Source organism: Schistocerca americana, chromosome X, assembly GCF_021461395.2.
Source record: "Schistocerca americana isolate TAMUIC-IGC-003095 chromosome X, iqSchAmer2.1, whole genome shotgun sequence".
In the NCBI taxonomy this organism is placed as follows: Eukaryota; Metazoa; Arthropoda; class Insecta; order Orthoptera; family Acrididae; genus Schistocerca; species Schistocerca americana.
The window spans coordinates 123,256,549-123,276,071 of NC_060130.1; the positions used below are offsets into that span (position 1 = coordinate 123,256,549).

The 19,523-nt window shown below is 36.6% G+C and overlaps 1 protein-coding gene across 2 annotated transcripts in view; it reads left to right on the top strand.

The window, feature by feature from the left end:
* Positions 1 to 3,668: 3,668 nt before the first annotated feature.
* LOC124555797 overlaps positions 3,669 to 19,523 on the top strand; it is a 60,018-nt gene continuing 44,163 nt past the window's right edge. For both annotated transcript variants that reach the window (XM_047129860.1, XM_047129859.1), the window contains exon 1: positions 3,669 to 3,963. The gene's annotated coding sequence lies outside the window, so the exon portion shown is untranslated. The remainder of the gene's footprint in view (positions 3,964 to 19,523) is intronic.

Here is a 19,523-nt window from a genome sequence, read left to right on the forward strand (position 1 = left end):
CGGTTTCACTCTGGCAAACTACTTTTGCAGATCAATATCAAAGCTTGGAGGAAGCTGCATTTATGTACAAGAAGACATATATTATAAGATAATAGACTGTGTACATCACTTAGGAAGCGAAAAACACTTTGAAGCCTCAGCTATTGAAATAACAACAGGAAAAACTTTAATAATGTGTGTTTACAGATCACCCAACAGCAATGTAAACATTTTCTTTAAAAAACACCTTGCACTAGGAAAACTTAAAAATACTTGCAAAACTATAGTTCTGTGTGGCGATTTTAATATTGACCTCTTAACACACAGCCACCAAAGAGAAAAATTCCTTAATATTATTCAAGAATATAACCTGTCCACTAAAATAAACTCTCCTACACACGTAACAAAAACTAGTGCTACACTTATTGATCCGATCTTTGTAAACACTCACATGCACACCTCAGAAAACTTTAATACCGGCTACAGTGACCACAATACACAGCTACTTGCCGTATGCGGAAGTGTTGATTTGTCTATGAATGGAAGTGTTATCTACAAGAGAAAATTCAGCATGCAAAATATTGAGCACTTCAAACATATGCTAAGTACCCACTCGTGGAATAAGAACAGTTACAACACAGATGAAAAGCTGGATAATTTCATGGAAATTTACAGACATTGTTTCGAAATTGCATTTCCAAAAAAGAAAATCATTTGTAAAGGCCCCAGCAAACCCAAAACTTGGATTACATCAGGATCAAAGTATCATGTAGAAGAAAAAGGGAACTTTTTGCACTATCAAAAACAGATAGCAGCCCTGAATTTGCTCACCACTTCAAAAAATACAAGTTAACTCTGAGTCGTGTAATAAGGGAAGCAAAATTAAGGGAAAATGACAAACTTATTATGGAATCATCAAACAAAGCTAAGACAATGTGGAATACGGTACAGAGACTTACTGGAAAGGTGGAAACACACAAAAATATTGTATTGTCACAGGCGGGCAGCAAGATCACTGATCCAAAATTAATTGCTAACCACTTCAATTCTTACTACACCAATATTGCTCATGAGTTAGCGAAGGAACAAATGGGAAAAAAATCAAACAAAATATTACAGGAAATTTCTGGAAATAGTGTAACAAATACATCCATGTTCCTCCGTCCAATAAGTAGGGAAGAACTGTTAAACAGTATAAAGTCGTTAAAAAATAAATATTCAGCTGGAGTCGACGATGTGCCAGACTATATTATAAAAGTATCAGCTGAACAGATACTCGCACCGTTGCTAGATATACGCAATTCTTCACTATCAAGTGGTATTTTCCCACAACAGTTAAAAACTGCAAAAGTTGTACCCCTTTACAAAAAGGGCGATCGGCAGCAGATGGTCAACTATAGGCCTGTGTCACTCCTATGAGGTTTTTTCAAAAATCATTGAAAAACTAGTTCTGCTACAACTAACTGATTTCTTTAACAAAAAAATATGATTTCAGGATGTCAGCATGGCTTCAGGCCTCAGTGCAGTACTGAAACAGCCACTTTTAGCCTCATAAATCGTATTTTAAATTCAGTGGATAATCACAAAAATGTTTCGGGGATTTTCCTGGATTTAACAAAAGCATTTGATCTAATACACCATGAAATTCTCCTAAGAAAGTTAGAGTGGTATGGTGTAAGAGGCCTGCTACACGAGTGGCTGAAATCCTACCTGGAAAACGCTCTCAGATAACAGAGGTAAAACACATGGGAAAAAACGAACTCCAAGCTTATCAATCGAAACCTTCCACATTAACCAACGGTGTACCACAAGGCTCAATTTTAGGTCCCTTTCTCTTCCTAATTTTCATAAACGACTTCCCCCTAGACGTTCAACACTCCGAACCAGTGCTATTTGCAGATGACACAAGCATATTAATTGAAGGTGAAAATGAAATGGCTCTAAGTTTAAATGGTAAAGTCACAAGTGAAAATGTCTCAGAGTGGTTTATGAGGAATAAATTACTGATAAACCCTCAAAAAACAGTCATCTTACACTTCCAAACACAACAAAATAAAAACCCATTAAAACCAAACATGTCAATGGAAAGCCAAAGAATTAACAGTGTCACTGAAGCAAAATTTCTTGGCATCTACTTACAAGACAATCTTAAATGGAATTCCCACATCACTTCATTAAATTCTAAACTATCCAAAATGACTTATGCGATGAGGATTATATGGAACAACACAAGTCCTGAAACAGTTAGAGCAGTAATTACGCTTGCATACACTCCCTATTAAGATATGGCATCATATTCTGGGGAAATTGTCCTCATTGCATAACCACATTCCGGAAACAAAAAAAGATTGTGAGGGTAATGAAAAATGCCAACAGCCGAAAATCATGGAAACCACTCTTTAAAGAACTGGGGATTCTACCCCTACCATGTATCTATATACTAGAAGTTGTAATGTTCCTAAAAAAAAGCATGCTAAAAAATGGAAATGTATTTATTCAAAATAAATCTGTACACAAGCACCATACAAGGGCAAACAGTGACATACACAGACATCATTGTTATACCACACTGTGCAAGAAAGGTGTGTATCACTCAGGTTCACATTTGTTTAATAAGCTGCCAGGTAACCTAAAGGCCATAAACAAAATCCATAGCTTTAAAAAATCTGTAACATCATATCTCTTGGAAAACTGTTTTTACTCAGTAACACAGTATCTTGAAAAATAAGTTGGTTGTAACAATATAAAAATGTAATGTAACAATATAGCAATATAAAAATGTAACAATTTATAAATGTAATGTATACAACAATGTAACAGTATATTAATGTAATATCATTTTGTCCAACATCTAAGGTATGGTTTATGTACCACAAAGATTCAGGACGTAAATAAATAAATAAATAAATGACCACTATTCCACAGTGTTACTCGGCTTCTTTTGTGACAATATATAGTACTCACCCACGATAATCTGGATGAGATCTGTTCAAGAAGTTGGGTATTTTGACTACTGCCACACAGTATATTTATTCTCGCATTACGTTTGTTGTAAATTAACCCACTGCACTTCAAAAGCTATAATGATCTACATAATTAAAATACCAGAAGAAAAAATGATATCGACTATTTCACACTAAGGAATAATTAGCACAAAAATCGTTTTACAATACTCCCACCAACATTTTTTATCACATACTCAACGCCATTAAATATCTAACAATCAGCAAAGTTAAATTTGAAAGCTCGTACCAAGGCCTTGCTGTTTGGTTCCCTCTTCCAAATCAACCAACCAACCAATCAAAGTTGAAAGCAAACTAAAAGATATCTCTTTAACGAACCCTTCTATTACGTAGAAGAATTTCAATTTTTTAATGTCTAAGCATATCTGCATGTAAAAACATGTGTAACACAATGCTAGCTGAAAAAAAAATTCCCAATGTTCCAAGAATGTTGCAAGTATCGTATATAAACTCAGCTGCAGTGTCTGAAATACATTTTTGTGAATTACTGTTGCATTATTTTTTATTCAAATTTGTAGCTTCAACTTCTAGTAACTAGTCAAACTTTCTCTGGGACGTGATTGTAATGTCTGTGGAATCAAACCTTAGTTGTTTGCTTATTCTTCCGATGTTAATGAGTTTGGAATATTGAACGCAGTAGCCATTGTAGTTGACAGTGTTTGTAGCGGTAATGGACGATTCCATTTGGAGAAAGAATGTATAGTTATTGCGCAAATGTAGTGTGGTTATCTCTTTGTGACTGTTCCTCATCTTTATAAAGAACATTGTGATATATGGTTTGTGGTACTACGTGACGTTTATTTCGTGCGACCATAAGTGCGACATCTGACTTACAAAAGCTGGCAACAGGAATGTGAAGACAGTTTGTGTGGCAGAAATCGTAAATCTCACTGTGTGATAATGTGTTCGCAATTAGTATATGTGACATTAATGTCTGATCTGAGGAGAAAGAGAAACTATGGTAAGTAATTTCAGACATAATAACAAATGAGTTGTTGTTGATACGTTTTGTTTTCGTAGTCAACGCTGCGTGCATAATTCCCCGTCACTGTGTGTTTATTGCCTTATTTTGGGACTAGTGGTACGCATCAATATTTTATGAACTGCATATGTGTCCGAATTGCCGTATTGATATTAGATCAGTGGAACCTCAGTAACCCATGTAACTGTGCAGTAGATGAAAGGCAGAAAACAATCTGCATTCATCTACACCCTCCGTATCGGTTTACTAGAGGTTTAAGAGCCTTGAGTTCTATTTTATTGCAGCATAGGGCGAAGTGTCATAATTTAAGTACACGTAAAACCAACATTGCCTATAATTGAGAATACTGTTTCGAAACTGTTAATTTTGAAAGCCAAGCAGTTAAGTCAACGGTCTGTGCTTTTGTTTATATTATGTTTTGTATACTATGCTGCACGGCTGATTTGACAGAATCTGCTTTAAAATGGTTGGGTTGACATATTTGGTATGTCAGTGTCTTAAAGTTGCTGAACATTCCAGTAAATGCATAATTAGTAGTAAGATGACACCTTTGGAACTTCTACGGAAGACTTCTGCTATTTATTCACATTTGCAAGTTTGTCGTTTAAAAGAGTATTAATGTATGTCACTGTTTTGACGTTATTATTCTTACCACATCGCCAGCTTTATTCAAATTTGCTAATGGAATATTTTGTTGATTAACGGTAGATTTGATGATATATGTGTTGCATGACTGTCCCGTAGTTTGCGTGTTTATAATTAGTAATTTCGAATACTTCACATAGTTTGATGATATGTCACGTTTACGTCCATATAGGGATCAAAAATTTACAGGAGAACCCGTTGGTTAACTGTAAAATGTATATAAGTTTGCATTTTTAAATTCCCCTAATATTGTGTATTTCATTACGTAAATAAAGCACTAGGATATGATAATGCCTGCACGTTCATCCCTCCTTGGTTGAGATGATATTGGTCTGTAGTGTAACCCGAAACCTGTATTAGGGCGACAATTTGGCCAGGTATTGAAGCCAATGTGACAGGCAGCGGTACTGATGAAGAGGCAGATAGGTTGGCATAGATCAATGACCACATGTGTACCATATTTAAAACTTTTTTTTTTTTTTAAGAAATTAAATTAGGTACATTTAGAAAGGCACTACTATGTAATAGACATAACCCTGCCGAATATTTTGTTTATCGCCTAGGAAAATCGTAGGGGGGGGGGGGGGGGGTGGCGGCGGATTCACTAGCTCATTCTTACCAAATGAAATGCAATTCCACAAATCTGATAATTACCCAATGGTTTTCTTTCTGTGCCGTTTTCCATTTCAAAAACGAAGTTGGAATGATTTACATTTCTTATATTTAAGTCAGTATAACACCTCTGGAGAGTTAAGTATTCATTCTGGAAGTATTAACGAATTGAATTTAACACCATCCTTCTACTGGAAATGTATTTTGGTGTTTGTATAGTAACATAATGAGTAGTAGTAGTACTTTAATTTCAAATGAAGGACTATACAGTAACTAATTTGTCAGTCATGGGGTTTTTAGTGCAAGTTTTATTATCTACAAAAGGCAGGGGTCCTGGTTATAGTATATCATATTATCTTGTAATAGTAGTAGTTTGACACAATGTGAGCGTAGTTGAAACCCTGCCCCATCTGGAGCACTATTCCGGCATACGTTTACAGCCTTATGAGAATCTCTATTTGACATTACACTTCTGAGGAGAGATTAAGAGACCTGTAGCTAATTCAGTCTCCACTTTATTGTTTTCACCAAGAGTATTTGTTGATGGAGAGAACACATGTGAAGTATGCAAAGTGGAAATAATGGGTTAAAGTGTGTTATTAGAACCCCTCCCCCTCGACCATTCTGGTGGCAGAATGATCAGTAGTGCAGCCCAAGGTCTCAGTTAGGTTGAAAGATGACACATTTGGTTGTGAGTTGGTGAAGCCAGCAAATGTAAAAACCAAATTGACTTTTAGTGCTGCCTAATGTTAACTTCTGTGCCATACTGAAACAAGGAACTGGGGTCCAATATGTAATTTTTCCCAGATAATGTTCTATCTGATTGAAACTGTGGAATGGGTCCTGACATGTGTCTTGGTAGCTCAGTCAACAAGAATATAAGATAGACAAAGGCCGGTGTTCAGATCCTGGGGTTGCACTTACTTTTGGCTTGTCTTAAAAGTTAGGAATGGTATGAACACCTCTGGAGACCTAAGCATTCATTCTGGAAGTATTTTATTTCGTAATCAACGACGTCAAAAATAGGGAAAGAAAATCATATAAAATTTTTCACTCAATTAATTAGGGCTAGTGTACCAAATTGTTAAAAATGTGTAATAAGTGATTTCTTTACTTGTCACACATTTAAAGTTTGTCTTTGCTGTACCTGGAAAGTCCTCAGTGGAATGCAAACCATGAAAATAATGAAGATAGCATGTCATTGGGTAGATGAGGTTACTGTCAAAACTATGTCAGCATTTTTGAGGTTACCAGTTTGCTTTTGATTTGTATGACAGGTAGTCAGTTTCATGTCGGTGATGAGACTGTTTGTTTATTTCTCTCACTTCCATAGGTAGAAGAGATAGTGTGCAGTTCCTATCCATAAAGTTAAGTGGTATAGTAAGTGAGCGTGAGTAGATCCTGGGTGTGGGAGGCAGTCTAACATCTGTATTGAAAATTTATGCTTCAGTCACAAAACTCTCGTGTAAAGGGAAATGATGTACACGAGCTTAGAAAACTGTCCCAGCTAGAGCTACTGACCTTAGTCTTCAAACTGTGTCAAACGGTGCTTTACAAGTGTTTTTGTATTACTTTAAATGATTGTGCTGATAAAGATACATCGTCTCTCTTTTCTTCTCTCCTTCCCTCTGATTACCTACCTCTACATGGATACTCTGCGAATCAGAGGGTCCATTGAACAGCCTTCGCAATAATTCTCTATTATTTCACTCTCAAACAGTGCACGGAAAAAACGAACAGCCAAGTCTTTCTGTGTGAGTTCTGTCTTCTCTAATTTTATTGTGATGATCTTTTCTCCCTATGCATTTCAGCACCAACAAACTATTGTCACATTTGGAGGAGAAAGTTGGTGATTGAAATTTCGCGAGAAGATCCCATTGCAATGAGAAATGCCTTTGTTTCAATGATGTCCACCCCAAGTCCTGTATCATGTCTGCAACACACTCTTTCCTATTTCTTGATAATACAAAACGTGCTGTGAACTTTCTAGATGTACTTTGTTAACCCTATATGGTAAGGATCCCACACCGCACAGCATACTCCAAAAGGGAATGGACAAGTGTTGTTTTATTGTGATGGCATAATCCGTATCACCTCAGACAGGAGGGTTACCTTCATAGTTTCATATGTTATTGAATTTAGCATATGTTAAAATTCAGGAGTAAGTAAGAAACAAGTATATTTTTGTTTTCTACAAAAAAATTCCTGCCCTGAGATACAGGCCTCCAAAGATGACACTGCGAATACCATTTTGAAGATAGAGATTTCAGAAAAAGATTTAAAATGCTGTATCTCTGTAATAGTTCTAGTTTTTTTGAAAGAAAATTGCTGTACGATTACAGTGGTATCCTCCGTTTGGACATATCTGTCGAAGTTCTTTTGCTGTGGCCTTTTGAAATTTGTTATAATTCACAGAAAAAAAATTTATTTTTTCAAAAATGCCAATCCAGTTGATTAGTATCATGTAGTGCTATATCCTCTGTAGCTGAGAGCTTCCACTTTTAAGTTGGACAGGTTTTATTTTAAAAATAATTTTTGTTAACTTTCAAGGTAGTGTATGTCTTCACTGATGTTGTTTCTTACTAATTTCTTAGATTTTGCATCAATAGAGGAAGAATGAAATTCTCTGAGTCAGTCAACTACATAGGTAGGTGTTAGTCCTGTTAAGAAACCGTGGTCAGTGAAGTCAAGCCATAAGCTCTACGTGTCAAGAAAGCACAGAGAAATTACCAAAGCTATGGATGAATAGACTACAGCAAAACTGATCGCACTCTTCAAATTAGAAATTCCATCTTCAGAAGGAAATGAACCAAAGCACTCTTGCACCCCTTGCCAGGAATTTTTCGCAAATGTCAGTTCAGCTGTTGAATATTGTGCATCATACAGTGAAAACGTGCTAGTTTTAACTACTATTCCAGAGACATTTTCAAAGAAAACAATTTTGAACCACATTCCGTCAGTATAGAAGTACATGGTAGACAAATCAAGAAATGTGAGGCCTGTAAAAGGAGTCTTTGGAAGACCAGATCCCTACTAGGGTCATCCTCTAGAAGCGGCTGAAGTTCAAATAGTGCAGTCATTTTATCTGGAAGATAAATGGGACTGCTCTCACCAGAGTGCCAACAAAAAAAGGTTGAAGGTCAAAAGTCAAAAAGTTGTGAAAGTTAAGAGGTACATGACTTTGCAGTATTAAAGAAACTTTTGCAATTTATAAGAGCAAGTATACAGCGTCACATGTTGGAAGATCAAAATGCTATGCACTACAACCTAAGTGGGTAGCTCCACACCCACCTAGAGGTGTCCGTTTATGTGTGTACTTCACGAATTTTGAACTCTGTGTGGTAACTTTGAAGAACTTTGTGGAGCACATGACATATGACACCTTGGTTGGGCTTGTGAAGTCATTGTGACGTAAAGCGAGAGACTTGTTTGTTTCATGAATGTGGTGACTGCCCTGGAAAGAGAGGACTGACTTCACAGACACTTGGTCTGGAAGATGTAGCAGATAACTCTGCAGGAACTACATATGCGACATGGGAGGATAATAAACTAATTAAGAAAACTGTTGCCTTTGACAATTTTATTGATGAACTTGGTAAATGGTCAGTGAAAGCAGTAACACACCAGCATCTGTGGAAATGGCAATAACACCACCTTGCAGAAGTGAAAGGGTGTGTACAAGCTGAAGAACTGTGTTTAGTGCTTCACTGTGATTTTGCTGAGAACTGTTCTGTAATTCTCCCACAAGAAGTACAAGGGTATCACTGAAGTAATGGCCAGGTTTCAATTTTTACAGGAGTGACATATTTTCAAAGCAAGACCACAAGTATTGCAGTTATGAGTGATGATACAGGACATGACTCAGCACTTTCTTTGATAGCAATGCGCAAAATTCTTCTGCTGCAAACTGGGGCAGAGAAGACCATCATTATTTCTGATGGTGCTCCTAGTCATTTTAAAAATTGTTACCAGCTGTTTGAATTGTGTAAGTTGCTTGTGCCAGCTGACTGGGTATACTGTGCTACTGGTCATGGGAAGAGGCCTTGTGATGGTGTAGGAGGCCTGCTAAACCACCATGCTACGAAACATAACTCCAGACCAAATACAACTGTGATTCAGAATGCTGAGGATTTTACGAGAGTTGAGAAAATCTTACACATCCACAGCCATCATTCTTTTGTCCAAAGAGGAAATCAAAGAATTCTGTTAGTAGAAAAAAGCATAATGGTTCAAACAAACTACTCCTGTAAAAGGAATTCAGAAGACATATTTTTGGACTCAAAGTGATTGATCAACTCATATTGCACACACTTTAAATAGCAAGAAAGAAGAAATTTCATTCGTTTGGCCAACACCTCAGAAACAGCAGGCTAATATTCAGAATCACAACCTGAGAAAGGGGGATGTTTGTGGTGTGTGTGTATGACTTTGACTGGTGGATTGCAGAGATTATAGACACCAGTTAAGAGTCTAGAAAATTGTAGTGAACTTTATGCTGCTACATGGACCAGCTGCTGGATATAGGTTTCCAGCTGAAGGACAGCAACATGCCATAAGTGCTCATTTCCTGTTCACAATGTTTTGAAGATTGTAAGTGCTCCAGTTCCTATTAGTTCAACAGGGAGGCATCATTCTATATCAAAGGGAGATACTGAAGCAGTGGAAAACGTTTTTAGTTCATTGACTGGCTGATTTCAGTACAAAACAGAGTGCACAGAAGTTGTATAAATTGAAACCTTTGTCTTTTCACCTTTCACATACATTTTGTAGCCATTTAAAATGCTTGAAATATGAGTCTCTTACTCATCTTTCAAAACTGAAAATCATGTTGAATAAGGCTAGGTTTTGATTTTTTTGAGTCTGTTATGTGATAATAAAACAGGTTTTATGTATGGAAAAAGTTTCAATTGTTTATGGTTCAAATGGCTCTGAGCACTATGCGACTTAATACAAATTCAGTGAGGAGCCATTGGAAAAAGAGAAAAAAGTTAACTCTTTTGTACAGTGAAGTGTTGACTCTTACAATGTAGGCAATTTTAATTCATGGAATGTCATAAAGAAGTAAAATCATGACAGAAGACGAAAATTTGTGATACTATCAGAAGCAGAAAAATATGTATACAATGCTATTTTCTGTACTTAATTTTTTGGGTCTACAGAAGCGTCCGATCCAACGCGTCGGCTTTGACCCGTGACGTAAGGGTGTTGTCGTGTGTGACGTCATGACGGCGCGGAGTTTGGTTTGAGTGTGGCTGTCTCCAGTTCTGTTTTATCTTATTTTATTTACTTTTCTGATCTGTTCGTTCTATCCCGTGAGATTTTTTTTTTAAAAAAGACAAAAAACACTAATCAGCTACTGAAGCATCTTTATCTTCTATGGGTTGCAGGGGTTACGACCCCTGGGGAGGTGGGTGGGTATTCATGCATGGCTGTCTTCACTTACACGTTGTAGGCATCTAAATTTGTTTATATTTAGTTTGCCCCCCACCCAAAACACACCATTTCCCACGCTTGTCCCGTTAGTGTCATTAGGCTTCTTGTGGAAAGTGTGTGTGTTTGTTTTTGTTTCCGCCATATTTGTGAAGTCATGGGTCAAAGCAGACGGGTGGGATCGAACGCTTCTGTATTTCCAATTTCTTTTATAAAATGTTTGAAAAAAATGAACAGTTGTTTTCCCACTTTTTATAAGGCTGTTAAAAAAGGGTCATTCCATGCCAAACTGAGCCTGAGGCTTTTTTTTAAAAAAATGCCAAATTTAACAATGTTATAGTTTTTCGAATCTACAAAAGTTGAATTTTACTGTCCTGAAAAAATTATAAAAATTACATAATTAGCTGAGGAAATATAGTTAAAGTTGGCGATTCTACAGATGAGGGTGGAAAACAAAAGGTTTGCTTTTTGTGTTGGCAGCTGTTTAAATTTGGGTTGCAGCGATTGTTGATGTTTAAATTGTTAAATTTCAAGAGCAGAATCTTATCTTTCCGACAAACTTCAGTTTTTAAAGAAAGGTAAGTTATTAAGTATGCAGCTAATTCACAAAAGTTACTATGTATTTAGTGTCCCACCCGTGACAAAAAACATGAAAAAGTTTACCTTATAACGTAGCAATTATAGTAATTCTATATATTTTAGGTTAGAAGTAAGGAAAACAAATAAAAACATCCAATGAACCATAAGGCACCTTCTAAGTTGCAAATGATCATTTATAAATGTTAAAAGAAATTGCGTCCCACCCGTGACAGTGTTTTTGATGTTACTCAAATCTCAACCATGTAACACTTCTTGTTATTGTTAAGTTAAATTGGTTGATATAACAAGTGCTTTGATGGTTTACACTAAATAAAAACTTACTGCTTATTCAGAAAATGGGGAAAACAACATCAGCAGAGCATATGAGAAAACTTCGAGAAAAACTGAAGAAAGATACCAGCAAGTACAATGTCCATAAAGAAAAAGAGAGTTGGATAAAAGAAGAAGGGAAAATATGAAGATGAACGTATCCTCCAGTGAAAAATCTATATTGGAATATCGAAAGAAGGAAGCTGAAAGAAAAAGGAAGTACAGACTTAAACTAAAATCTGTATTAATTGAAGATCAGTCTGAGACCTGTATTTCCCAGTTAGGATCGTATAAATGTCCTCAGTCCCTTGGCAAAGCTGTTTCTCGGGTAAAGAAGTTGCTTCCTTCAAGCCCCTCAAAAAAATCAGCAGTAATAAAAAAGCTTGTAAGTGAAAGCTTACCTAAAAAGGTAGTAAAGCAGATTTTCCCAGTAGTGAAGAAAACATCTCGTAAACTTACAGGTGATAATCTGCTCAAAATACAAAATTTTTTCACAAATGATGAAATCAGCAGGCAGACACCTGGTATAAAGGATGTAAAGTCTATTGTAGACCATGAAACCGGGAAAAGAGTTAGCTTGCAGAAGCGTCACATGAATATGACGGTTAAGGAAGCATTTTTTCTTTTTAAGCAAGACAATCCAGATATTGATATCAAGATTTCAAAATTCTACGAGTTGCAGCCTAAAAATGTTATTCTAACGTCTCAAATGCCTCACAATGTATGTGTGTGCAGATATCATGCTAACTTCAACTTCATCATTGAAGCCATTCACAAAGAAATAGCTAGTTTCCCTGCTACTCACACTCACCTTATGAATCTTGTTTGCTGTGATGTAGAAAGTGAAATATGCATGATAAGTCAATGCAAGAAATGCATCAGGAATTTACACTCATTAATAGATGGAAAGTTTGATTTGTGTGACATGATATCTTGGAGAAAATGGACCGAACATGAGTGTCACCCTAAACAGATTACTACCAGTGGAACACTTTGTGAAGCTCTCTCTGAACTTCAGTCTCAACTAAAAACATTCAAAGAGCACTTCTTTGTCAAAAGGATGCAATCTGGAGCTTTCGAGACTGTGAAAGCATCAGTTAGTGATGATGAAGTGATATTGCAAATAGATTTTGCAGAAAACTATGTAGCACTGGCACAAGATGAGATACAAAGTGCCCACTGGAGTCATACACAGATTACAGTGGTCACTATTTGTGTTTGGATGAAAACAGGGCTAGAGTCATTTGCAATTGTGAGCGATGAACTGTGTCATGACAAGTACTCAGTTTATGAATGTTTGAAGAGTATAATAACTAAGCTGTAACAAGACCTTCCCAATTTGACCTCGATACGAATTTCTTTCTGATGGTTGCGCAGGTCAATTTAAGAACAAATTCACCATTTCTAACCTCTGCTACATGATGCAAGACTTTGGAGTGTCTGGAGAATGGTTTTTCTTTGCAACATCACATGGGAAAGGTACAGTGGATGACATTGGAGCTGTAACAAAAAGGGATGTTTGGAATAAAGTTAAGCAAAGAAAAGTCATCAGCAATGCACAGGAATTTTTAGACTGTGCCAAATCATCTGTTTCTGGAATAAACTTTTTTCTTCTGACAAAAGATCATATTGATGAAAACAGAGACATTCCGGAAAGCTGTTAAAAAAATAAAAGATATTCGCAGCAAGCATTACTTCAATGGTTACAATACCTGTAACCTAGTATGTGGTAGAACTTTCCTAAAATCAGATTTAGAGAAAGTGGAGGTTTTCCCACTTGCACCCAACATACATTCACTAATCTACACAGATTCTGAGATGAGTGATGAGGAATCATATCCTGATGTCCTGTTGACACCAAACTCCCAAGAAGTTACAGGTTCAGAACCAGCTGTGGAACACATTATGCCAGGAACATTTATTTTAGTTGAGCTCCAAACTGCAAGAAAAAAAATCCACTACATACAGATATGCTGCAATTGCACGGAGAAGTGTAGAAGACAATGGGGAAATACAGATTATGTGTATGCGATCTGTTGGGGACTCAGCAAAGGTATTTAAAGCTGACGAGCAGGATGTATCCCACGTAGAGTTTAAACAAGTTCTTGCTATTCTCCCGAATCCAAGTGTCAAACATGTTAGGGACACCTTATATTATGAGTTTCCCGGCAATTTAGACATTTTCGAAAGTGGTACATTCGTCAAGTGAAATAATTAAGTACTCAGAACTTAAACTAATAACTATACCAAAATTTATATTATTTATAAGCAACAAAAATATTTTCAAAAGAAAATAAGTGCATAAATCACAGAATTCTTCTAATATGTTGGTGGTCTATTTACTGTCCCACCTGTGACAAAGTTTTAAAGATGAATAACAGCTCAATTTGTAAACTTCTGACATTCAGATTTAAAGGGAAGGTAAAACAATTATTTGTAAGGCAACCAGTCAATCTTTACTTTATTTCTATTTATACTTTGTTATATCAGCATCTGACTGTTGAAAAACGTAGTGCAACTGTCCGACTCGTGACAGTGGAATCCCCCATAATTATTTTGACTAAGATACACCAGTTTTGCGTTACATTTACTCAACATCAGCAGTCAGTTTAAATTTTTAAATGTCAATGATTTTTTTGACCTTGAGAGTAACTAGGTCTGACAAAAATTTCTCAAATTGTGCCCCACAAAATATTGCCCTTCTTGATTGATTGTACTTTCCATAAGTACAATGACCAAGTAACATACCATGCAATTTGCAGACTATTCAGGATGGGGGTTGTAGAGAAAATAATTAAGAATAAAAAAATTTCAGGTTCTCTCATCTTTACATAGAAGTATTTTAATAGTTTAAGAATTTCAAGCATTAATGGCATAGCTGACAGTTAGCAGTCTTTCCACTGTATCATTACTCATGAAAGTTATCCTCCAGTGACTATTCATATTTTCAAAACATAATTTTGAAATTGTTAAAATTACATATTTTTGTAGTTTATTTTTCCAAATTACAGGTGGAAAAAAGGCTCAGAAGTGTGTATGTGTTAGTCATCTCTGAGAGTATTGTGAATAAGGTTTTCATTTAAAAAATAATTTCAAAGCTCTATGGCGTGTAACTTGTAATCCATTTTTTATTTTCCCTTTCATTACATGTTCACAAATAATCCCATTTAGAGACGTCTAAAGGTCTCAACAGATTATCAGAAAATCGAAGTATTTTAGTTTTTCAGAGGAGTCTTCTGGACTTTTGACACACATTTTTTTCTGAAACCTTTGAAATAATAATGTGACATATTCACTCTTGACCTGTATGATTCGAGATGAAATTGTTCAGATGTGTAATTTAGTGTCTATATAGTCTCTAGCTCTTATCAGTTTCACCAGTCCATTATTATTGTCAATTGCATGTGAACAGATCAGAATGTTATAAGTGTTAAAGGCTTCCATGATCGACATATCAGTTCGAATAAAATCCTTTTGGGCATTTCATTGTTTTGAAACCAATAGAGGTTATAGTCTCAAAATGGTATGGCCCAATACTACCAACAGCATTTCATTTGAATGAGATTGTCATTATAATCTGTTTCGTGCATATATCTTCCCAGGCAGATAACCAGTAGTGACATTCACGCAAGAAAAGCAAAACAGTAGAAGCTTAAAATTACAGACCAATAACATTAATAGTTTACTCTTCAAAAGTAAAAACTCGGTGAACAGCTGCGTGTTAGGGGACTGATGACCATAGATGTTAAGTCCCATAGTGCTCAGAGCCATTTGAACAGCTGCGTGCTGATTTGCCTCTGTCAGCCTTATTTATGTGCCTACTGATGACCTAGTGCCTCAAGGATTCAGTGAGTTGCTACCTTTACCCATTAAATTATTTATGTTGCACTAAAGACTTTCGAACATCATCATTACATGTGTTCTTAAAAATAATCTCATCCCAATGTATAATAGCGTAGTTGGTTATTTCAGTTACCACAACTCATAAAAGACTGAAAGTCTGACATTGAGAATGTCACATAAGTCAACAAAGCATATTATTCTTTTTTGCTTAGAAATAGTAAAACCTAATAATAATTTAAAAATATGGATGCAGCCAATGGGCATATTTTATGACCCAGAAAAAGTTTTTGACTGTGCAGGCCAGTCTTCTTCACAGAGCTGCACAAGAGCTGACTGTCACTAATGTTACAGCGCCAAGCCAGCAGCTGACTCCCCATGACTAGGGAATGAAGTGGAGATGGAAAGGGTCAGAAAGTGGAGCGTGTCATACAGCCACTTGCCTGCCCTACTGTATCACAAGTAGGTGTATTCATTTCCAGTGCCACAAGAGAGCTAAAGTGGCCATGCTCACCAAGCTGCCTCCTGATAGGGCTAATGCAAAGCATGGTATACGAAAGACATCATAACCTTTTTAATTGGGAGAATGTCGTAGAGTTGGTTTCACTTTTTATTTATACAATAAGAAACTTTGTTGCTTTAGCTCACCTCCCCCCACCCCCCTTGAATCCTCCTCTCGTTTTATACATCAGTGACTTACTACTAACATTACAAGACAACTTTACAACTGCATATTGTTAATGGAAGGAGAATAATGCAAGCAGCATTTACATCATCTTGAATTATGAGAATATCGGCAACCTGTTTTATATTTACATGACTCACCTTTGCCAATAACAGTATTATGAAAATGATAGATTGCTACTCACCATAAAGATGACACATCGAGGCGCGCGCGCGCACACACACACACACACACACACACACACACACACACACACTTTTGCTATAAAAGCAAGTGCACATCATGCACATTTGAATGCTACAATCATCCATGAGTATAAGTCCATGCACCAGTCTTGAAGGGAACATGAGTAGATAATAATAAGCTGCAGAATAGCTTTCAAAGCAGATTCTTTGCAAAACAGTTGCCATGCTGCTTGCCTCCATTGTAATTAGGTGGAGCACTCAGAAAAGAATGTGTCGAAGTCACCTCATCGTGCAGCTTTACAATCTGATAATAGACTCCTATGCTGTCCTCATTTCCCTCTTTTGATGATCAGACACTCTGGTAGACAGCACTCTCTAATTGTGACTTTATAGTGACACCTCTTTATTAATAATTTCTGTGACCCATTCCATGTGATGGAATGGTACATTTGCATAATATTTTAACTTGTATCGTGCTTCAAAATTGAATTTCAATTGAAACAGCAACTCTCCTCCTATGGATATAAAATGGTGTAGGCCTAAATACAATTTTAACAAAATAAAATTATAGAAATGTTAATTGGTATTTTGTAAATAAGTAAAAATAAATGTGTGATGGAATGGGACTCAGACAGGATATAAAATACACCAGCCTGTGAAACATCACTGATGTCTAAGCCAGGGAATGAAAAACCTTTGTCAGTGGTCAGTGTCCACCATATCAAAAATCTGAAAATATAGGACCTAGGTACCCATGAAGTATTATGAGCTTTTAATTTAAATTTGCGGGTCAACTGAAGCATTTAGTGCAACATCGCAACTCATAACCAAACTGTCACCTTTCACCGTAAGGTAGATCTCTGGCTACATGACGTATCAGTATGTCACTTCATTTAAGTTACACTGAGGTGACCAAAAGTCATGTGATACCTTCTGATATTGTGTCGGACTTCGTTTTTCCCGGCATAGTGCATCATCTTTATGTCACATGGGCTCAACGAGTTGTTGGAAGTCCCCTGCAGAAATATGAAGCCATGCTGACTCTATATCCATCCATAACTGCACAAATGTTGCTGGTGCAGGATGCTGTGCACGAACCGACCTCTCAATAATGTACTATAAATGTTAGATGGGATTTACTTCAGGTGATCTGGGTGGCCAAATTGTGTGTGCAAATTGTTCAGAATGTTCGTCAAACCAGTTGTGAACAGTTGTGGACTGGTGACATGACATCGTTGTTTGGGAACATAAAATCAGTGATTGGCTGAAAATTGTTTCCAAGTAGCTGAACATAATGATTTCCAGCCAATGACTGGTTCACTTGAATCAGAGGACCCACTCCATTCCATGTAAACACAGCTCATCATCATCATCATTTGAGCCACCACCAGCTTACCAGTGCCTTGTTGACAGCTCAGGTCCTTGGCTTTGTGGGATCTGCACCGCACTCAAGCCCTACTGTCAGCTCTTACCAATTGAGTTTGGGACTCATCTGACCCATCATCTAGGATCCAACCAGTATGGTCACTAGCCAGAAGAGACTCTGTAGGCGTGGCGTGCTGTTAGCAGACACACTCGTGGGTCGTCTGCCATCATAGCTGTTAACGCCACATATCACTGCACTGTTCTAATGGATATGTTTGTCATACATCCCACATTGATTTCTACAGTTATTTCATGCACTGTTGCTTGTCTGTCAGCACTGACAACTCTACATGAACGCTGCTCTCGGCCGTTAGTTAAAGGCTATCGGCCACTGCGTGGCCCCTAGTGAGAGGTAATGCCTGAAATTTGGTTTCTCGTCACACTCTTGACACTGTTGATCTTGGAATATTGAATTCCCTAACAATTTCTGAAATGCAACGTCCCATACGTCTAGCTCCAACTACCATTCCATGTTGATGGTCTGTTAATTCCTTTCATGTGGCTGTAGTCACATTGGAAACCTTTCCACATGAATCACCTGAGTACAAATGACAGCTCCATCGATGCAATGGCCTTTTATACCTTGTGTATGTGATACTACTGCCATTTGTATATGTTCATATTGCTATCCCATGACGGCTGTCATCTCACTGTATTGTATTCACATTCACTGAGCTCACAAACTCACAACCAAACTTTTTACCTTGTGATATATCCTTACATTATGCTACAAATCAGTTCACAACACCCTATATTCCAAAAACTAATATAAACACAAAAAAAAGTTCTCTTTCGTGTTTGCACACATGACATCACATGCAGCATAATCATTACATTGCGGGATGAAGCTGATATCTGATATGAGTAGGATCTGGTGATCCAATGTGTTGTTCCCGCTGTTTTTTTCTGAAGGAGATAACGTCTTGTGTATCATCATTTACTGTTAGAACTTGTCACATCAAGTACTTAATTGATTTTCTGGCTTTCAGCTTAACATCAACAGAGGAACCCACATAAATATCTGTCTTTTTGTCAATCAATTGCCTATTGACTTCATTATTTAGTGTGTGCTCAGGAATCTTTGTTTCATTTTCGTCTGAAATAAACTGTGTGCAGAGTGTGTTAGGTATAACATAGATATCATGAATTGCATCCAGTAGAGACCTAACCTGTTCATCTTGATCCCTAGAACAAAAGTCACCATTATTTATTTCATCTTTTTTTCCCCATCAACACAGCCTTTCCAGTAAACTTACTGTCATGCTGTATTATGTGAAGACTATATAGAATTTATCACTTTAGTCACACTAGGCCTATTGCTAATTGAAGAAATATTAATGAAAACACATACTGCTATAAATATCAAATGTTAATTAAGATAAAAAAAAATCTGGATTTCCAGGGTGTCTTCAATCTACTCTCTTAATCTGTGACCAAATGGGACAAGTTATAAAAAAATGAATTTCAATGTTACAATGTTTAAGATGTTTATTATTTGCAAATTATATGATTTTCCCGGAATTTCCAAACTTGTGAAACATACTTGCATTGAAAATACCATTAGAATTTTTTGTATTATTTAAGCTGCTTGTTCTACTGTGACAGAATGAGACAGTAAGAAATACAGTGTTTTATTTCATTAAAAGGCATGTTTACATTATGGCATAACAATTAATTTCAATATATTAGTGACAGAAGTACTAAATAATTTCTTTTTTAAAAATAGAGAAAATTAATTTCAACTTACTGTAGAAAATGCTTGCCTAAACCATTTTTCAAGAGCTCCCTTTCTTACTAGCAGATATCTA